Raw genomic sequence first — 16,864 nt, 5'->3', positions numbered from 1 at the left:
TACAAGCACCTTGGATTATATACTAGACTATACTAAATATCTGATAATGTATTGTCCTATGGACCAACATAATCACTCCACTGGAGTTATAATCTATAGAGAATGTGGAATTACATAGAATCAGAACACAAGGCCCAGAACTACTCTCCTGTTTAATCAATCTAAATTATATTGAATGCAGTGATAGATGCACCACTACACTGTATAAGAGACAGTTCAAACAATTTACTATACAGTGAAATATCATCGAATCGCAGCCTAGAAATCAACAAAGATGTTATCTGATCTAAAAGAGATAACTTAGAAGCATTTTCAAAAATCATTTTCAAAAATCAGATGGGACTCACTGATTAAAACATACAGTCAAGCCCACCTGGTGATCAGATGAAGTTGCCCCAGGAAATGTCCCTATTCAGACCTTTTGGGACCATAGTGTCCAGTTTCCTGATCCACTGGGCTTCTTTTCTAAATAGTAATTGTTGTCTATCCCCCCTCTACGTAGGGGTGGAACCCCGTCAACAATTTGAAAGCGTAATTGGCTTTTGTTATGGCCGAATCGCGAAAAATGATGTGCTACTGGGGCATCCTCATCATTGCTGCCTATTGCTGCCTTGTGTTGGCGTATTCTATCTCTGGCCATTTGAGTGGTCTCCCCTACATAGGCTAAACCACATGGACATTTAATGACATATATTATGTACTTAGAGGTACATGAAAATCGGCCATGGATAGGTATCCTTTTTCTGGATAGGGGGTGTGTGATACTATCCCCTTGTTGCATAGAATGGCACAAGGCGCAGTTCATGCATGGAAATATGCCTTTCTTGGCTATTTCCACTTGTTTTTTCTGGGACCCCCAATCAGCCCGAATCAGTACACCTCTGAAATTCCTATTTCTCCTAAATGAAAAAAGTGGGGTATCAGAGAACACCTTCCCCACTTGGACATCATCTCTCAATAGATGCCAATGGTGAAGTATAGATCTCTTCAAATCTCTACTGTGGAATCCAAAATGACTCACAAAAGGAACAGAGAATTTTTTAGGATCTTGTTTCTTTCTCGAAAGTAAACTTATCCTATTAGTCTCCAATACTTTACTCATGTTTTGGTTCACAATTTCAAGTGGATAGCCTCGGCTTAAAAATTTCTGGGACATCTCCTCTAGTCTTATTGAACACATTTCAGGATCATCAACTATTCTTTTGGTTCTTAATAGTTGGCCCAAGGGAAGGTTCCTCATGAGAGAGGGTGGATGAAAACTTTGATACAAAAGAGTATTATTTCTATCTGTAGCTTTAGTAAATAGATCACTTCGCAAGCGATGATCCACAACAGATATCATAGTATCAAGAAAACTGACTTGAGTTTTACTTGCCTCCATAGTAAATTGTAAAGATACATGCGATGCATTAAGCCTCTCAACAAATTTAGATAGATCCTCATCACTCCCCGTCCAGATAAAGAATATATCATCTATATAGCGATACCAGCCTTGTAGGTAATCTTTAAAGCCTTGCTCTTTATATACTACATCTTCCTCAAATTGACCAACGAAAAGATTTGCATATGTTGGGGCCACATTTGAGCCCATGGCCGTACCTTTTTTCTGTACGAAATACGTGTCCTCAAAGAGAAAGTAATTTTCATAAAGAACTATCTCAAATAGATCCCTAATCAGCCGTCTCTCACTCGGTGAGTATAGATTGTCCTTATTCAGGAAATAGAATATACTTGCAATGCCCAGGTCATGAGGAATAGATGTGTATAGGCTTGCTATGTCCATAGTTACCAATTGACTGTTCGATGGAACAATATTAGTTGCAATTTTACACAGAAAGTCTGTGGTATCCTGTAAGTAGGAGTCCAAATATCCCAGAAGTGGCCTAATCAGTTGGTCCAGAAAAATAGCAATAGGTTGAAAGATAGAGTCTGTACCTGCCACAATGAGCCGGCCAGGGGGGTCACGCAGCCTTTTATGTATTTTGGGCAGTACACAAAAGACTGGTGTAATAGAATTGTCCTTAATCAAGAATTTGGCTTTTTTGGTCGTAATGAGGTCAGAGGCCAGGGCTTCCTCTACTATTTTCTGAATTTTCTTTGCAATTCTCATAGAGGGGTCTCCTATGACTCTAGCGTAGTTCTCTTGATCATTTAGTTGTCTCAGAACCTCTAATTTATAGTATGTTTTATTCATGATGACAAGGGCACCGCCCTTATCGGCCGGTTTCAAAATCAAATCACTATAATTACGGATTTCCTCAAGGAGTTTGGTCTCTTGTCTAGACAAATTAGTCCTTGCTTTAATTTTGAAGTGTCTCCTCATTCTCTCAAAATCTTTTTTAACCAGTGTTATATAGGCTTCCACCGAGGCGTTGGTGTGGGGAGGATTAAAAGTACTTTTGGGTTTGATCTTTTGTAAATGCAAAATCACATTCTAGATCACAAAAAAATCTGGAAAGGTAGTGGGGACAAAAGACAGTCCCTTCTCTAATACCCTTAAAGTGTCATCTGAGATAGTACTATCTGAGATATTGACCACTAAACTTTCAGTGGTCACCTCCTGTTCTGTCGGGTGGAGATCTGGTAACCGCTGTCTCCCGTGTTGCTTATGTTTCCTCCCCCCTCTCCTCTGCCTCTTCGTCTGTTCCTTGTACCACGTCCTCTTAATGGAAAAGGGACTGATGAGTCACTGTATTCACTATCCGAGGAGGTTTCACCCTGATAATTACTAGATTGCACCCCCCTTCTGAACCTTCTAAAGGGTATGAAATCCGGATTACGCTATCTATAGACTTTATTATTCAAATAATCAGTGAGATCCCACTGAAATTTCCTATATTTTTTACTTTCTAAGCTTTTTTTAAAATTGTTCACATCAGTCTCTAATTTGCTCTTAAAGTTAGCAAAATCTGTGTCTGATTTTAACTCCTTGATAGACAATTCGACTTTATCAATCTCCTGCTGCATTCTAGGTAATTCCTTCTGTATATATTCTATAGTTAGAATAATAATGTCATATGAGCATTTATTAAGAATGCCTTCGAATTTATCACAATATTCTAGATTGTCTCTAAACAGTGTAGGGTGCAAATGGCTGCGTAAACCCCTGGGGATACGTTTTTGTCTGAAATATTCTGCCAAAGTGACAGAGTGCAAATCATATACAATTTTCTGCTTGATCAATTGTTCTAAGCTTAGTGGTTCCTTAACTTCTGGTTCTGTGTTCAAAAAGTCTCTATTTCCAATACATAGAGTAGCTATCCGTGAGGCATCCAGATCAGAATAAGCAAACAACTTGTTGCCTTCCATAGTGAAATTCAACCACTACAAATCCAGTACAAAAGACAGTTCCTTCTCTAATACCCTTAAAGTGTAATCTGAGATAGTACTATCTGAGATATTGACCACTAAACTTTCAGTGGTCACCTCCTGTTCTGTCGGGTGGAGATCTGGTAACCGCTGTCTCCCGTGTTGCTTATGTTTCCTCCCCCCTCTCCTCTGCCTCTTCGTCTGTTCCTTGTACCACGTCCTCTTAATGGAAAAGGGACTGATGAGTCACTGTATTCACTATCCGAGGAGGTTTCACCCTGATAATTACTAGATTGCACCCCCCTTCTGAACCTTCTAAAGGGTATGAAATCCGGATTACGCTATCTATAGACTTTATTATTCAAATAATCAGTGAGATCCCACTGAAATTTCCTATATTTTTTACTTTCTAAGCTTTTTTTAAAATTGTTCACATCAGTCTCTAATTTGCTCTTAAAGTTAGCAAAATCTGTGTCTGATTTTAACTCCTTGATAGACAATTCGACTTTATCAATCTCCTGCTGCATTCTAGGTAATTCCTTCTGTATATATTCTATAGTTAGAATAATAATGTCATACGAGCATTTATTAAGAATGCCTTCGAATTTATCACAATATTCTAGATTGTCTCTAAACAGTGTAGGGTGCAAATGGCTGCGTAAACCCCTGGGGATACGTTTTTGTCTGAAATATTCTGCCAAAGTGACAGAGTGCAAATCATATACAATTTTCTGCTTGATCAATTGTTCTAAGCTTAGTGGTTCCTTAACTTCTGGTTCTGTGTTCAAAAAGTCTCTATTTCCAATACATAGAGTAGCTATCCGTGAGGCATCCAGATCAGAATAAGCAAACAACTTGTTGCCTTCCATAGTGAAATTCAACCACTACAAATCCAGTATAAATTAATGGTGTGCCTGTCACAGGCCAATTAAATATATAATACTAAATGGTGACCGCACCACCTCTCAGTCAGACAAATGCTCAGGCACGGGATGGAGTCTGGCCTAAGACTCTAATAATATAAAAATATAAAGAATCCCAGCCAAGGAGTCTTAGAAATCAATTAAATTTTTTAATTTTTAATGTTTATAGATACAAAATTATACCAAAAGGAATAGCACAAGAGATGGAATAGCACAGATAGTACTATCTGAGATATTGACCACTAAACTTTCAGTGGTCACCTCCTGTTCTGTCGGGTGGAGATCTGGTAACCGCTGTCTCCCGTGTTGCTTATGTTTCCTCCCCCCTCTCCTCTGCCTCTTCGTCTGTTCCTTGTACCACGTCCTCTTAATGGAAAAGGGACTGATGAGTCACTGTATTCACTATCCGAGGAGGTTTCACCCTGATAATTACTAGATTGCACCCCCCTTCTGAACCTTCTAAAGGGTATGAAATCCGGATTACGCTATCTATAGACTTTATTATTCAAATAATCAGTGAGATCCCACTGAAATTTCCTATATTTTTTACTTTCTAAGCTTTTTTTAAAATTGTTCACATCAGTCTCTAATTTGCTCTTAAAGTTAGCAAAATCTGTGTCTGATTTTAACTCCTTGATAGACAATTCGACTTTATCAATCTCCTGCTGCATTCTAGGTAATTCCTTCTGTATATATTCTATAGTTAGAATAATAATGTCATACGAGCATTTATTAAGAATGCCTTCGAATTTATCACAATATTCTAGATTGTCTCTAAACAGTGTAGGGTGCAAATGGCTGCGTAAACCCCTGGGGATACGTTTTTGTCTGAAATATTCTGCCAAAGTGACAGAGTGCAAATCATATACAATTTTCTGCTTGATCAATTGTTCTAAGCTTAGTGGTTCCTTAACTTCTGGTTCTGTGTTCAAAAAGTCTCTATTTCCAATACATAGAGTAGCTATCCGTGAGGCATCCAGATCAGAATAAGCAAACAACTTGTTGCCTTCCATAGTGAAATTCAACCACTACAAATCCAGTATAAATTAATGGTGTGCCTGTCACAGGCCAATTAAATATATAATACTAAATGGTGACCGCACCACCTCTCAGTCAGACAAATGCTCAGGCACGGGATGGAGTCTGGCCTAAGACTCTAATAATATAAAAATATAAAGAATCCCAGCCAAGGAGTCTTAGAAATCAATTAAATTTTTTAATTTTTAATGTTTATAGATACAAAATTATACCAAAAGGAATAGCACAAGAGATGGAATAGCACAAAGGATGAAAGCTTACTCATCTCCACACATACCCCATCCACCAAACATATCCATACTCCCACCAAGCAATCCATACTCCCACCAAGCAATGTGTGGAGATGAGTAAGCGTTCATCCTTTGTGCTATTCCATCTCTTGTGCTATTCCTTTTGGTATAATTTTGTATCTATAAACATTAAAAATTAAAAAATTGAATTGATTTCTAAGACTCCTTGGCTGGGATTCTTTATATATTTATATATATTTATGTGTTTATATGTATACACATATAAACACATAATTATATATGTATAAAAGCGTGGCCGGACTTTTGGCCGACGGACACTTGGCCGACGGACACTTGGCCGACGGACATTTGGCCGACGGACATTTGGCCGAAACACAAGTGGCTGTCAGATAACAGTCCGGCACAAGATAGATAGATTTGATAGATAGATAGATAGATAGATAGATACATAGATTAGATAGATAGATCAATAGATGCAATAGATACATTTGATAGATACGATAGATAGATAGATTTGATAGATAAATAGATAGATTTGATAGATAGATAGATAGATAGATAGATAGTTTCCCAGACAGAGAATTACAAAACGTGCGGCCTAGGACCCATGGTAAGGTTCCCAGAGGCAGTTGCGGCGCCCGAGGCTGTGATTAGAACAGAGCACTCTGGTAACGCATCTGCCCTCGGCCGAAATCGGAACATTCTTTAGCTTTCTGTCTGTCAGCCAAATGTCTGTCGGCCAAATGTCCGTCTGCCAAATGTCCTTCTGCCAAAAGTCTTTCTGCATTTTGTCAGAGCACCGTATAAAAGTATATATACAGTCCCCTATTCACCTCTAGGTAAAGGTGCAGTTTTTTTTTCAAACACCCCTTATAACTGCTTCGTGCTGATTTAATAAAACAAAACAAACAAAAAAAGCTTGTATTTATATATTATTATGAGGTACTGTCCACTTTATTTTGGAGCTACTTTTTATCTTTAACCAGAGGTCTGAAATCCGGTAAATTTTCTTAGCGCAAAGTGAAACTGCGAGCTCACGGTCACATTAACCAACCACTTGTAATGGCTGGTTATTTAACGTGCGCCCATAAATGGGCAAATTTGCCTCTTTACTGGCGCAGGTTAAGATAGCACTTTGCTCATAATCTGGCCCCAAATGTGTGATAACAATGACATTATATCATCTTTGCTTATACGATTATGCAGACCAGCTTTTGCAAGAGGAATTATTGCATGATCATCATCTGTGATCATTTGTAATCATATTCTGTATCAGTAGATTTCATAGAAATGAGCCAATGATATAAGGTGTGGAGTGGGATGTTTAATTCCCGTACCTTGCTTTGTTAATACAATTTCAAAAGGAACTTAATATCAAGAACCCAAAATTTTAATATGAACATACCTAATAAAAATGTTCCTAATAATTTATTTTTCAATTAAAATCTAAATCTTGATTTTGCCTGTTTACAATATGATTCTGCTTCTCATCACTGTTTGCCTTTTATTTCATGTTCAAGGATGACAAAGCAGGTAGGAGACCAGTAAGAGACTGTACCTCCCACCCCATAGACACAATGCCTCATCTGCACTCACTGTTTTATTATATTAGCAAACTGTGTGATGGGCCATGCTGCATTTGCATAGTGTTCATTGGGCTGGTGGGACAGCCTCTGATTGACTGTGCTGCCTGCTTCCTTGAACCATTCTACAGTACTGCAAATAATCTTCATAAAGTCCTCTATTCTCTTCAAAAGTACAACATAGCCTTACTTTAAAGTTATCTGGAGGCTAATGTAATGTTCCATCTGAAATTATCATTTGTTAGCTGTGTTGTGCTCTAAATAGGTCTTTCCAAAGAAATCAATGTATTGAGGACAAAGCAGAGGGCTTTCATGTTAAATGTGAGATCATAAATTAATTATTTAAAGGTATTATTTATCAGACTTAAATCTAATGTTTGATAATTATCTACGTGTTAATGGTTGCTGGTGAATCATTTTGAATATCAACGTGATCACAATAAGCCATTTTCATTGTTTTTGGCAGCACTTTCTTCATCATTTTGGTAAAAAATTGCATTATAATTAACATATGCCAGTCATGTTTGGCTGATCACAATCCAAATTCTTGATAATTAATGACACTTTTAAAGAGCCATTTTTTCACTTTAACGCAAAACACAGTTTGTCACCTTATGAGTACCTCAAAAAGTCTTTGAATGTAACATTGATTTTGCGCTAGAGTAAACCACACTGAAATTACCCCCCACTATTTTGAGTAACACTAGAAAGAAACTTCACCAGACTGATACATCATTACCTGCTCAATCAAATAGAGTTAAATAAAAATAATAAGCACACATAAAAATTAGTGAGATTGACAACAAGCACACATTCCCACTATGGGGCAGATTATTAAAACTGAATAAAAATGATTTTTCTTTTTTTAAATTATTTGAGTGGAAAGGGCCCCAAAAGTGTCTGTGTGTCTATGGGGCATATTTATCAAGCTCCGTATGGAGCTTGATGCCCCGTGTTTCTGTCGAGCCTGCAGCCTCGCCAGAAACAGCAGTTACGAAGCAGCGGTCACAAAGACCGCTGCTCCATAACCTGTCCGCCTGTTCTGAGCAGGCGGACAGACATCGCCGGAATTCAACCCGATCGAGTACAATCGGGTTGATTGACACCCCCCTGCTGGTGGCCCATTGGCCGTGAGTCTGCAAGCGGCGGTGTTGCACCAGCAGCTCTTGTGAGAGTTGTTGTTTTCAGCACTGTCTTATATAAAATTACTTTTCATTAAAAACTTTTTTTTCTTCTTCTGTGACTTAAAAAACTTGGGCTGCTTGCTACCACCAGCAAGTATTAATTTTGAAAGAAACAGGAGTGTTGTTAATATTCTTATAGACAGGAATGTCTTAGAAAATGAATTAAAAAATGACCTGAGCGGCTATAGAATATGTTCATGTGGGAATTCTGATTGATTGGCCATTATGTGTAATTTTATAATGACATTTGTAGTCCCCAGATACATTTTTGCAGTAATTGACTAACGATATTATGATCTTATTTTATGTGTTTATTTTTCTTTAAAAAATAGTGCCCTGTTTTCACATTTCAATAAAACCTGGAAACAATAAAGATTTACAGGCCAAAGGATTTCAAATTGTAAAATTCAATCCATTCAAATGTTATTGTGGGGTTTACATATTCAAGCTCACTGCAATTCCTTTGGCTTTGTCACAATAAGCCATTTATTGAATGTTTTCCTATTTCATTTATTCTATGAAAACTCCCCTTATACCTTGCATGGGAAGAACATTAGCATTTTAACTCATATTGTGATGTTTCTCAAAGGATTTTTTTTTTTTTAATTAGAAAACCCATTTCTATCTGTTTGCCCTTTTTTTAATTATAAAGTTCTTGTGCGTGTTTATTTTAGCTTAGCTCAGGTCACACATTTGAAGTATGTAATTTTGACACAAGTTCTCGTTTATGATTGCAATGCAGTGTTTAAAATTTAAACAAGTTGCTTTTAAAATTACTCAAATATGTATGAAACAATTTGTTGGCCACATTTCTGTGGATAAGAGAAAAATGTCAATCAAACATATTAGGCAGCCATCACCAATGCTGAATTAATAAGGTAATATGGGCTGCATGTATTAAGCAGTTAATGCTGCCATGGAGACTTTGTGGGGTGAGCCTGCTTTCTGCAATGAGTTGGCAGATAGAAATCACCCCAAACATGTTCATATGGGGTGATTGACCTAAGTGCTGCACAAGCAAATGCTTATGGAATAGCACATACAAGCAGGAAATGAGAACCTAAGTTGGGAACCTCATCTGCCCACAGTATAGTACATGGAGCCCTATATTTAAAGGGACAGTCTAGTCAAAATTAAACTTTCATGACTCAGATAGGGAATGCAATTTTATACAACTTTCCAATTCACTTTTATCATCAAATTTGCTTTGTTCTCTTGGCATTCTTTGTTGAAAGCTAAACCTAGGTAGGCTCATATGCTAATTTCTTAAACCTTGAAGGCCACCCCTTATTTCAGTGCATTTTGCAGTTTTTCAGAGGGTGTAAGTTCATGTGTGTCTTACAGATAACATTCAGCTAGATTACGAGTCTTGCGTTAGGCTTAAAAAGCAGCATTGTCCGGTCCAAACTCTGCTTTTTAACGCCCGCTGGTATTGCGAGTCTTGCAGGTACAGGTGTACCGCTCACTTTTTTGGCCAGACTCGGAAATACCGCAAATCCACTTACGTCAATTGCGTATCCTCTTTTTTCAATGGGACTTGCATAGCGCCGGTATTACGAGTCTGCCAAAAAGTGAGCGGTAGACCCTCTCCTGTCAACACTGGTACCGCATTTTAAGGTCAGTAGTTAAGAGTTTTACACTACAACGCCGTAGCATAAAACTCTTAAAGTGCTAAAAAGTACACTAACACCCATAAACTACCTATTAACCCTTAAACCAAGGCCACCCCACATCGCAGTTAAAAAAATATATTAACCCCTAATCTGCCAAACCGGACATCGCCGCCACTATAATAAATATATTAACCCCTAAACCGCCGCACTCCCGCCTCGCAAACACTAGTTAAATATTATTAACCCCTAATCTGCCGTCCCTAACATCGCCGCCACCTACCTACATTTATTAACCCCTAATCTGCCGCCCCCAACGTCGCCGCCACTATATTAAATTTATTAACCCCTAAATCTAAGTCTAACACTAACCCTAACCCCCCCTAACTTAAATATAATTTCAAAAATATAAATAAAATTCCTATCATTAACTAAATTATTAATATTTAAAACTAAATACTTACTAACCGCTAGATTTAGAGTTCTGCGTTAGCCGTCAAAACCAACGTTAGGGGCTCCTAACGCTGGTTTTGGCCGCCCGCTGGTATTTAGAGTCAGTCATGAAAGGGTCTAATGCTCACTTTGCAGCCGCGACTTTTCCATACCGCAGATCCCCCTATGCCATTTGCGTATCCTATCTTTTCAATGGGATCTTTCTAACGCTGGTATTTAGAGTCTTGGCTGAAGTGAGCGTTAGAAATCTAACGACAAGACTCCAGCCGCAGCAAAAAGTCAGGAGTTAAGAGCTTTCTGGGCTAACGCCGGTTCATAAAGCTCTTAACTACTGTGCTCTAAAGTACACTAACACCCATAAACTACCTATGTACCCCTAAACTGAGGTCCCCCCACATCGCCGCCACCCTATTAAATTTTTTTAACCCCTAATCTGCCGACCGCACACCGCCGCAACCTACGTTATCCCTATGTACCCCTAATCTGCTGCACCTAGCATCGCCGACACCTATATTATATTTATTAACCCCTAATCTGCCCCCCCCAACTTCGCCGCCACCTACCTACAATTATTAACCCCTAATCTGCCGACCGGACCTCACCGCTACTATAATAAAGTTATTAACCCCTAATCCGCCTCACTCCCGCCTCAATAACCCTATAATAAATATTATTAACCCCTAATTTGCCCTCCCTAACACCGCTGACACCTAACTTTAAGTATTAACCCCTAATCTGCCGACCGGACCTCACCGCTACTCTATTAAATTTATTAACCCCTAAAGCTAAGTCTAACCCTAACACTAACACCCCCCTAAATTAAATATAATTTTTATCTAACGAAATAAATTAACTCTTATTAAATAAATTAATCCTAATTAAAGCTAAATACTTACCTGTAAAATAAACCCTAATATAGCTACAATATAAGTTATAATTATATTATAGCTATTTTAGGATTAATATTTATTTTACAGGCAACTTTGTATTTATTTTAACCAGGTACAATAGCTATTAAATAGTTAATAACTATTTAATAGCTACCTAGTTAAAATAATTACAAAATTACCTGTAAAATAAATCCTAACCTAAGTTACAATTAAACCTAACACTACACTATCAATAAATTAATGAAATAAAATACTTACAATTATCTGCAATTAAACCTAACACTACACTATCAATAAATTAATGAAATAAAATACCTACAATTATCTTCAATTAAACCTAACACTACACTATTCGGTTCGATTCGGTTCGATTCGGTTCGGAAATTTGGCATTTCGGTAAGTGTTAGGTGGGATTAGACTAGTATTATACTGTATATTAGGTGTTAACCTAACATACTGTACAATACTAGTGTAATCCAATGGCCATCCGAATTTACGAATCGATCCGATTCGGTTTGATTCGGAAAATTCGTCAAAATTTTAATTCGGAAATTCGGTTGAGCTCGCATTCTATTGGCTGTTCCGATCAGCCAATAGAATGCGAGTTCAATCTGATTGGCTGATTGGATCAGCCAATCGGATTGAATTTGAATTTGATTGGCTAATTCCATCAGCCAATCAGAATTTTCCTACCTTAATTCCGATTGGCTGATAGAATCCTATCAGCCAATCGGAATTCGAGGGACGCCATCTTGGATGACGTCCCTTAAAGGAACCGTCATTCGTCGGGAAGTCGTCGGCCAGGATGGATGTTCCGCGTCGGCGGGATGAAGATGGATCCGGAAGAAAGAAGATTGAAGAAGCCGCTTGATAGAAGACTTCAGCCCGATGATGGACCTCTTCAGCGCCCGCTTGGATCAAGACTTCAGCCCGATGATGGACCTCTTCAGCGCCCGCTTGGATCAAGACTTCAGCCCGATGATGGACCTCTTCAGCCCAATGATGGACCTCTTCAGCACCCGCTTGGATCAAGACTTCAGCCCGATGATGGACCTCTTCAGCGCCCGCTTGGATCAAGACTTCAGCCCGATGATGGACCTCTTCAGCCCGATGATGGACCTCTTCAGCCCGATGATGGATTTCTTCAGCCCCCGCTTGGGCTTGGATGAAGACTTCGGAGGCTCCTCTGGACGAATCGGTGATACCCGGCGTGGTGAAGATAAGGTAGGGAGATCTTCAGGGGCTTAGTGTTAGGTTTATTTAAGGGTGGTTTGGGTTAGATTAGGGGTATGTGGGTGGTGTGGTTGTAATGTTGGGGGGTATTGTATGTTTTTTTTACAGGCAAAAGAGCAGAATTCTTTGGGGCATGCCCCGCAAAAGGCCCTTTTAAGGGCTGGTAAGGTAAAAGAGCTTTTCTATTTGGATTTTAGAATAGGGTAGGGCATTTTTTTATTTTGGGGGGCTTTGTTATTTTATTAGGGGGCTTAGAGTAGGTGTAATTAGCTTAAAATTGTTGTAATCTTTTTCTAATGTTTGTAAATTATTTTTTTATTTTTTGTAACTTAGTTCTTTATTTTTTGTACTTTAGTTAGTTGTATTTATTTGTAAGTATTTGTATGTAATTAATTTATTGATAGTGTAGTGTTAGGTTTAATTGTAGATAATTGTAGGTAGATATGTGCGATTCGGTTCGGTTCGATTCGGAAATTCGGAAAATTCGGCAAATTCGGCGATTCGAATAGAACCGAATTTCCAAATTAAAATTTTGACGCATTTTCCGAATCGAACCGAATCGAATCGATTCGTAAATTCGGATGGCCATTGGATTACACTAGTATTGTACAGTATGTTAGGTTAACACCTAATATACAGTATAATACTAGTCTAATCCCACCTAACACGTACCGAAATGCTGAATTTCCGAACCGAATCGAACCGAACCAAATCCAGGCGAATTTCTTCGAATCCGAATGAATCTAAAATGAATCCGAAACGAATCGATTCGAAATTTTCCGAATTCGAATCGATCCGAACCAAACTTCAAAAAATTCCGAATTGATCCGAACCGAACCGAATTTTTTCGCCATGCACGTCTAATTGTAGGTATTTTATTTCATTAAAGGGACATTATACGCTCATTTTTTCTTTGCATAAATGTTTTGTAGGTTATCTATTTATATAGCCCATAAAGTTTTTTTTTACAAAACATGTATAGTTTTGCTTATTTTTAAATAATATTTCTCTGATTTTCAGACTCCTAACCAAGCCCCACAGTTTTATGTGAATACGGTCAGCTACCTTCTCCAGCTTGCTCCTGTTTGTGTAAAGGGTCTTTTCATATGCAAAAGAAGGGGAAGGGGGGGTCTTATTTGCCACTTGCTGTGGGCTTTCCAGCAACCTTTTCAACAGAGTTAAACTGGAAGCTTCTAAGTAAGTTTTTAAGCGGTTTTATACTGGATTTTTATATCAGTATCTGTGCATCTTATTCTTTATAGTAGTGTCTATTACATGTAGTTATATGAAAATGAGTGTATACTGTCCCTTTAATTTATTGATAGTGTAGTGTTAGGTTTAATTGTAACTTAGGTTAGCATTTATTTTACAGGTAATTTTGTAATTATTTTAACTAGGTAGCTATTAAATAGTTATTAACTATTTAATAGCTAATTGTACCTGGTTAAAATAAATACAAAGTTGCCTGTAAAATAAATATTAATCCTAAAATAGCTATAATATAATTATAATTTATATTGTAGCTATATTAGGGTTTATTTTACAGGTAAGTATTTAGCTTTAATTAGGATTAATTTATTTAATAAGAGTTAATTTATTTTGTTAGATAAAAATTATATTTAACTTAGGAGGGTGTTAGTGTTAGGGTTAGATTTAGCTTTAGGGGTTAATAATTTTAATAGAGTAGCGGTGAGGTCCGGTCAGCTGATTAGGGGTTAATACTTGAAGTTAGGTGTCGGTGATGTTAGGGAGGGCAGATTAGGGGTTAATACTATTTATTATAGGGTTAGTGAGGCGGATTAGGGGTTAATACATTTATTATAGTAGCGGTGAGGTCCGGTCGGCAGATTAGGGGTTAATAAGTGTAGGTAGGTGGCGGCGACGTTGGGGGTGGCAGATTAGTGGTTAATAAATATAATATAGGGGTCGGCGATGTAAGGGGCAGCAGATTAGGGGTACATAGGGATAACGTAGGTGGCGGCGGTGTACGGAGCGGCAGATTAGGGGTTAAAAAAAATATGCAGGGGTCAGCAATAGTGGGGGCGGCAGATTAGGGGTTAATAAGTGTAAGGCTAGGGGTGTTTAGACTTGGGGTACATGTTAGAGTGTTAGGTACAGACTTAGGAAGTGTTTCCCCATAGGAAACAATGGGGCTGCGTTAGGAGCTGAACGCTGCTTTTTTGCAGGTTTTTTTTCAGCTCAAACGGCCCCAATGTTTCCTATGGGGGAATCGTGCATGAGCACGTTTTTTAAGCTGGCCGTGTCCATAAGCACTGCTGGTATTGAGAGTTGCAGTGGCAGTAAATTATGCTCTACGCTCCCTTTTTGGAGCCTAACGCAGCCCGTCTGTGAACTCTAAATACCAGCGGTATTTAAAAGGTGCGGGAGAAAAAAAGCATGCGTAGCTAACGCACCCCTTTGGCTGCAGAACGCTAAATCTAGTGGTAAGAAAATAAACCCTAAGCTAGCTACAATATAACTGATAATTGCATTGTATCTAGCTTAGGGTTTATTTTTAATTTACAGGCAAGTTTGTATTTATTTTAACTAGGTAGAATAGTTATTAAATAGTTATTAACTATCTAATAAACTACCTAGCTAAAATAAAGACAAAAGTACCTGTAAAATAAAACCTAACCTAAGTTACAATTCCACCTAACACTACCTCTATAATTAAATGAATTCCTTAAATTAAATACAATTATCTAAAGTACAAAAACCCCCCACTAAATTACAGAAAATAATAAACAAATTACAAGATTTTTAAACTAATTACACCTAATCTAATCCCCCTAACAAAATAAAAAAGCCCCCCCAAAATAAAAAAGCCCTACCCTACACTAAATTACAAATAGCCCTTAAAGGGGCCTTTTGCGGGGCATTGCCCCAAAGTAATCAGCTCTTTTACCTGAAAAAAAAAGTACAAACCCCCCCCAACATTAAAACCCACCACCCACACAACTAAACCTACTCTAAAACCCACCCAATCCCCCCTTAAAAAAACCTAACACTAACCCCCTGAAGATTACCCTACCGGGAGACGTCTTCACCCAACCGGCAGAAGTGGTTCTCCAGACGGGCAGAAGTCTTCATCCAGACGGCATCTTCTAGCTTCATCCATCCGGCGCAGAGTGGGTCCATCTTCAAGACACATATCAACATACCATAAATCCTATACTATATATTGCAGACTTGATATAAAAAAATACAGCAAATAGTATTACATGCAAAGATGTTACAAATGTAATAAAGATACAAAGTATAAAATATATACTTCCCTAATCCAAATGGAAGTGTAGACAATAGGTAGGATGCCGCTCTGTTCAGGGATGCAAAATACTGTGCTCCTGCTCCCAAAGATGAAACTAACATGAAAAGAGAAGAGACAGAGCGCAACCACCTCTGAACATAAAAACAGTTTATTACAAATATCAGCTAAAAAAACACATCAACGTGTGCACAACAGGCACGTACACAAAACAGATGAAATGCAGGCACAAACAAATCACCACTGGTGTGAATCCTCTGTTAGTTCTCAGAGAGGTCTGATCCTTCTCCTGCTCCTCTGCACATCCGCAATCCAATTGAGCTGGTAACGGGAAGCTTAGATGCCACCGGAAATGGTTCGGGTGAACACAGCGTCACGGGCTCACTGTCTGAATCCGTTGGTAGCTATTCCGCTCTAGTCCAATCCTGAGGTGCACTCTACGCGTTTTGTCGGGTAAAGTTACTTTACGTTATATGGTTTTTAATCAGGTAATTTATAATGTGTATTATTTGTATCCATCTGTTTCTTTTTAGCACCTGCATTGTTTTTATTAGGGTTGCATGATGGACTTCACAGACAGTTTCTATTATGAGCTATGAGTATTAGCCAATCAGAACTGCCCACACCGGAGGCGTGTTAAACCTGCCACTTTTAAAAGGAATCATCTACTATGATGAAATTATCTCTTGACAAAGTCAGGTTGCAACCCGACGAAACGCGTAGAGTGCACCTCAGGATTGGACTAGAGCGGAATATACATTTCACTCGTTGTGAAAAAATACTTACCTTTTAAACTTGACAGCAGCTCCAGCTTCCTCTGGTCGTCACAAGCCATTTCTGACGTCAGAAATGATAGATAGGTCATACTCCAATCAAGGCTTCCCCCCGGGGGAATCAGTGTCTGATTCAACGCCGTGATTGGAGGAAGCCGGATTCCTCATTTTAGATCCAGGAAGAGGCTTTGCGATGGGTGGAGGAAACAGGATCGGCTGTCAAGTTTAAAAGGTAAGTTTTTTTTCACAACATGAGTGAAATGTAAATTTTGATGAATTAAAGTTTTAAAAACCGGGCACTTTTGCATCAAAATTTACATTCACTTTAAGCTCAACTGTAACTTTTTTT

Source organism: Bombina bombina, chromosome 4 (assembly GCF_027579735.1).
Source record: "Bombina bombina isolate aBomBom1 chromosome 4, aBomBom1.pri, whole genome shotgun sequence".
In the NCBI taxonomy this organism is placed as follows: Eukaryota; Metazoa; Chordata; class Amphibia; order Anura; family Bombinatoridae; genus Bombina; species Bombina bombina.
The sequence above is the reverse complement of the archived record's forward strand: the minus strand, read 5'-3'. Positions refer to the sequence as shown.